The following is a 6,000-nucleotide window of genomic DNA, read 5'->3' on the forward strand; positions in this document are numbered from 1 at the left end:
GCAGCTGCACTTCCCTTGCAGAATTCGTCGTCCTCCAGGCACCAGCTGCGAATGAAAATCGTGAGTTTAGTTGCAATGATGACACAAACTCGCAGATCGCAAGCGAACCGCCACTGCAACTATGCAAACGAACCACCGCTGCAACTTTTCTCCAGTGCCACAGCCTCTAAGGTTCGTCTCCAAGCAAAAGCAACAAGTGTGTCTTAAAGAAACCTCACTGGGAGGAAGCATGCATGAGGGTGCAAGTAAGCCCACGTTTAACTCACCTCAAGTTGAACGTCGTACACGTGTTTGCCCTGTTGAGACTGACACTTCGCCGAAATTTCGGTGCCGTCCGTTTCCTTCACTGAGTGTACATGGTTGCTTTCGTAAAGGCGACGTCCTTTTTCGAGCTACGGTCGCCGAAAATACACATCGATGGCATCAGTAGGCTTGAATCCGCAATATAAAACCACAGACATTTTAAAATTCGTACTGGGAGCGTACGCCACGAAGAGCTTCCGCCCTACCCAGTATCAAAAAAAACATGGTGGCGGCGCTGAAAGCAGCGCGACAGTGGCGCCGCCTGGCTATTGCGGGTTGCCTATAGAGAATACATGATGGACGTTAGTGTTCGTGCAGCTCTTGAGCATTAATTACTTTCAGCAGCTGCAGTAGAAGGGCACTGAACATGACGAAGTGTGCTGCCAGTGCTGCCCATGTTTTGTACCTCTAAGCAGCATACCTAATCCTAGGTAGCATTTGATGCCAGTGTGGGACCACAGCAGGTCTAGTTGTCTTGCTACCTTCCACTGAAAACCTTTGTGAAGGAGTGGTTTGCTTGCACAAACAAAATCGGAATGGGTTACACCAGTCACGTCAACTTCTTAACCTAGATGTCTGAACAGCCAGGTTAATTAACTGACGTCAGTGGGATTTCGCACCTGATTTCGTTGGTGTGAGAAGCACTCCTTCAAGGCGATTTCTGACGGGTCATGATCTGGACATGGTTAACCTCGTGCAAGACACACAAGCACTGATATTGATATATGTTTCAATATGCGCGTTGTGTGAATAAATGTTTTTGTATACAGTATCAGTACTTTCACGATTAGTTATTGCTAGCGCAAGACAGTGCATGTCAATTTTGCCTTGTTCTTCTGCCCGTGCCTTTTATGAGGCACTTTTTGTCGCTTTGTTGTTAAACTTGCACAGCTATCAGTACTGTATCACAACACTGCCTTGTGCCTTTCACACAGTCTGTGGCCCAATAGTAGCATGTACATGAATGCAAGCTGAGATTTATGCATTTCATTTGTTCAGGAAGGCCTTCAGCACCTGAATGAGGTCTTCTTCAGCCTTCACTTGTCGCTCACGGAGATGAAGCTCTTTTGCTCTGTAGTCCTTCAGATCCTGCCGCAGGAGTCGCTGCTCCTCTAGCAGACATTGCTGGGTCTCTTGAGCTGCCAAGAGTGGTCGCTTCCGCGGCTGGTACTAGCCACAACTGTGACAGTGTTTACTGTGCCCCGCAAGTGTGGTTGATGCTCTAGTGCAGGGTCTTCTGCAGCAGCAGATGTGTCAGCTGTCTCAGCCGTTGCTTCAAGCTCAAATGAGCTTTCATGTACATCGCCAGTCTCCATGGTGAAGGTAATCTGTATGAAGAGGGTTCGAAACAATGACGAAACATTAACAGGAGGTCAAGCACTTGCTCGCAAAGAAATTGAATAAATAACCCACAAGCTATACTTTTCAGTGCTCTGATAAGTGTTGTCCATGAAAGCATATATATGTTTACAGTGGTAAACCATCTTTTTGTCTGCTGTCACAAGAGTGTTACAACTGAAATGAACCTCTGTCAGTCTATCCGTTACACCTCAGTACAAAACGGCTGTGGTCACTTGCTGATATCTTTTAACTTGGCACTTAGCATGATTTACCAATCTTGCGTTTGTATGTTTGATACGCCTTCATGTCATAACGTATGTAAAGGTTTATCTTTTTGTCTGCCGTTATAAGAGTGTTACAACTGAAATGAGCCTCTGTCCGTTACACCTCAGTAACAGAGCTGTGATCACCTGCTGATATGTTTTACTTGGCACTTAGCATGATTTACCAATTTTGCATTCATATGTTTGATTCACCTTCATGTCATAACATATGTAAAGGCGTTATCATCCAAAATAAACTATACAAAGCCTTCGATGACCAACTTATGAACACTGGTTTGTTGTGCAGTGTAGCTTCAGACTCCAACCAATGCAATTCCATCCCCATTGAGCAGTCTGAAAATCTAGTGGGAGTTCTGGCTTGAATAAAGGGCACTGAATTTTCCCACTAGCAGTTTTCTACTTATTAGCCTGGCATTTATATTTGTTCAGATTTCAAAGGTTTGGAAGTCGTACTTGCAGATGGAGATTCATATTCTTCCAAGAAAATTACCTCTTCGACTGTACTGACAGGTTGGCAGCTACTTTCTTCCACCAGAGAGCTAAGACACCATTCCTCATCGTCTTCTTGTCGTGAAGGGAACGGGCAACTATATATTCCTTCTTTGAACTGCACCAAACACGAGTGAAAGTCTCTTAACACCCAAGAGAAGGAAAGTTTTTCGGTCTTCATCTCTGTCACACCGGTCATTTACTGGCAGGCTTCCCAAAAGTCTGTGCAGCTCCCAGTAGAATGTCCAGGGTAGGGCACCTTGGCTAGTGTGCTTTCGTGACCACCTCCTGCAAACAGAGTCCCATGAGCATTACGTTCCCAACACTCGGGTAGTCAAAAGAGCATCTCATTTTAACTGCTGCTATTGAATAAACAAGGCAAGTACGCATTTTCGCACACTGCGCGTTGTGTGAAAAGCCAGTCTGGGCTCGACAGAAGCAATTCTTTCAGTACATCCACCACTGTTTACTGTGTTTTCAATTACACACTACGGAAAAAATTCACATATTCGCAGGTCCCGTGCATCTAAACTTTGTCCCTTTATGTTTATAAAAATTAATTTCCAGATCAGGTACCAATACAAAGCGGCAAAACGGTTGCTTACACATGCACTAGAGGAAATAGAAAAACTGCAGCGCGATATTGGCGAAACAGTGCCCCAGTGATACCGTACCTCCAAAGAGTTCTCCGATCGACGTTTTATCGTTAGTAGCAGGCTTTGATGGCTTTCCCTAAGCCTGCAGGCCACTTGTACAAGAGACATCTGGATGCTAAAAAAAATACCATCAGGACTCCCACAAAGCCATGGTTGCTCAGGATGGAGGAGGAGGCCCACCTGAAAAGAGAACCCAGCTGTTCATGGAGCGTCTTCATGGAGGTTTATGTACAAAGCGACAGCTGCACAGTGCTTAAAATCGCCTAGGATGCCGTAGCGGCAGCTGCACTTCCCTTGCAGAATTCGTCGTCCTCCAGGCACCAGCTGCGAATGAAAATCGTGAGTTTAGTTGCAATGATGACACAAACTCGCAGATCGCAAGCGAACCGCCACTGCAACTATGCAAACGAACCACCGCTGCAACTTTTCTCCAGTGCCACAGCCTCTAAGGTTCGTCTCCAAGCAAAAGCAACAAGTGTGTCTTAAAGAAACCTCACTGGGAGGAAGCATGCATGAGGGTGCAAGTAAGCCCACGTTTAACTCACCTCAAGTTGAACGTCGTACACGTGTTTGCCCTGTTGAGACTGACACTTCGCCGAAATTTCGGTGCCGTCCGTTTCCTTCACTGAGTGCACATGGTTGCTTTCGTAAAGGCGACGTCCTTTTTCGAGCTACGGTCGCCGAAAATACACAACGATGGCATCAGTAGGCTTGAATCCGCAATATAAAACCACAGACATTTTAAAATTCGTACTGGGAGCGTACGCCACGAAGAGCTTCCGCCCTACCCAGTATCAAAAAAAACATGGTGGCGGCGCTGAAAGCAGCGCGACAGTGGCGCCGCCTGGCTATTGCGGGTTGCCTCTAGAGAATACATGATGGACTTTGGAATTATTTTCAATATGGAATTCATTCTTACAGTAAAGGTGGTACATGGAATACACCTCTGCGATACCCTATTCTCCTGAATGAATTTTTTGGAGAGCATGTTAGAAGTTGATGGTGGGGCTAGTGTTCGTGCAGCTCTTGAGCATTACTTTCAGCAGCTGCAGTAGAAGGGCACTGAACATGACGAAGTGTGCTGCCAGTGCTGCCCATGTTTTGTACCTCTAAGCAGCATACCTAATCCTAGGTAGCATTTGATGCCAGTGTGGGACCACAGCAGGTCTAGTTGTCTTGCTACCTTCCACTGAAAACCTTTGTGAAGGAGTGGTTTGCTTGCACAAACAAAATCGGAATGGGTTACACCAGTCACGTCAACTTCTTAACCTAGATGTCTGAACAGCCAGGTTAATTAACTGACGTCAGTGGGATTTCGCACCTGATTTCGTTGGTGTGAGAAGCACTCCTTCAAGGCGATTTCTGACGGGTCATGATCTGGACATGGTTAACCTCGTGCAAGACACACAAGCACTGATATTGATATATGTTTCAATATGCGCCTTGTGTGAATAAATGTTTTTGTATACAGTATCAGTACTTTCACGATTAGTTATTGCTAGCGCAAGACAGTGCATGTCAATTTTGCCTTGTTCTTCTGCCCGTGCCTTTTATGAGGCACTTTTTGTCGCTTTGTTGTTAAACTTGCACAGCTATCAGTACTGTATCACAACACTGCCTTGTGCCTTTCACACAGTCTGTGGCCCAATAGTAGCATGTACATGAATGCAAGCTGAGATTTATGCATTTCATTTGTTCAGGAAGGCCTTCAGCACCTGAATGAGGTCTTCTTCAGCCTTCACTTGTCGCTCACGGAGCCGAAGCTCTTTTGCTCTGTAGTCCTTCAGATCCTGCCGCAGGAGTCGCTGCTCCTCTAGCAGACATTGCTGGGTCTCTTGAGCTGCCAAGAGTGGTCGCTTCCGCGGCTGGTACTAGCCACAACTGTGACAGTGTTTACTGTGCCCCGCAAGTGTGGTTGATGCTCTAGTGCAGGGTCTTCTGCAGCAGCAGATGTGTCAGCTGTCTCAGCCGTTGCTTCAAGCTCAAATGAGCTTTCATGTACATCGCCAGTCTCCATGGTGAAGGTAATCTGTATGAAGAGGGTTCGAAACAATGACGAAACATTAACAGGAGGTCAAGCACTTGCTCGCAAAGAAATTGAATAAATAACCCACAAGCTATACTTTTCAGTGCTCTGATAAGTGTTGTCCATGAAAGCATATATATGTTTACAGTGGTAAACCATCTTTTTGTCTGCTGTCACAAGAGTGTTACAACTGAAATGAACCTCTGTCAGTCTGTCCGTTACACCTCAGTACAAAACGGCTGTGGTCACTTGCTGATATCTTTTAACTTGGCACTTAGCATGATTTACCAATCTTGCGTTTGTATGTTTGATACGCCTTCATGTCATAACGTATGTAAAGGTTTATCTTTTTGTCTGCCGTTATAAGTGTTACAACTGAAATGAGCCTCTGTCCGTTACACCTCAGTAACAGAGCTGTGATCACCTGCTGATATGTTTTACTTGGCACTTAGCATGATTTACCAATTTTGCTTTCATATGTTTGATTCACCTTCATGTCATAACATATGTAAAGGCGTTATCAGCCAAAATAAACTATACAAAGCCTTCGATGACCAACTTATGAACACTGGTTTGTTGTGCACTGTAGCTTCAGACTCCAACCAATGCAATTCCATCCCCATTGAGCAGTCTGAAAATCTAGTGGGAGTTCTGGCTTGAATAAAGGGCACTGAATTTTCCCACTAGCAGTTTTCTACTTATTAGCCTGGCATTTATATTTGTTCAGATTTCAAAGGTTTGGAAGTCGTACTTGCAGATGGAGATTCATATTCTTCCAAGAAAATTACCTCTTCGACTGTACTGACAGGTTGGCAGCTACTTTCTTCCACCAGAGAGCTAAGACACCATTCCTCATCGTCTTCTTGTCGTGAAGGGAACGGGCAACTATATATTCCTTCTT

Source organism: Amblyomma americanum, chromosome 4 (assembly GCF_052857255.1).
Source record: "Amblyomma americanum isolate KBUSLIRL-KWMA chromosome 4, ASM5285725v1, whole genome shotgun sequence".
Classification (NCBI taxonomy): Eukaryota; Metazoa; Arthropoda; class Arachnida; order Ixodida; family Ixodidae; genus Amblyomma; species Amblyomma americanum.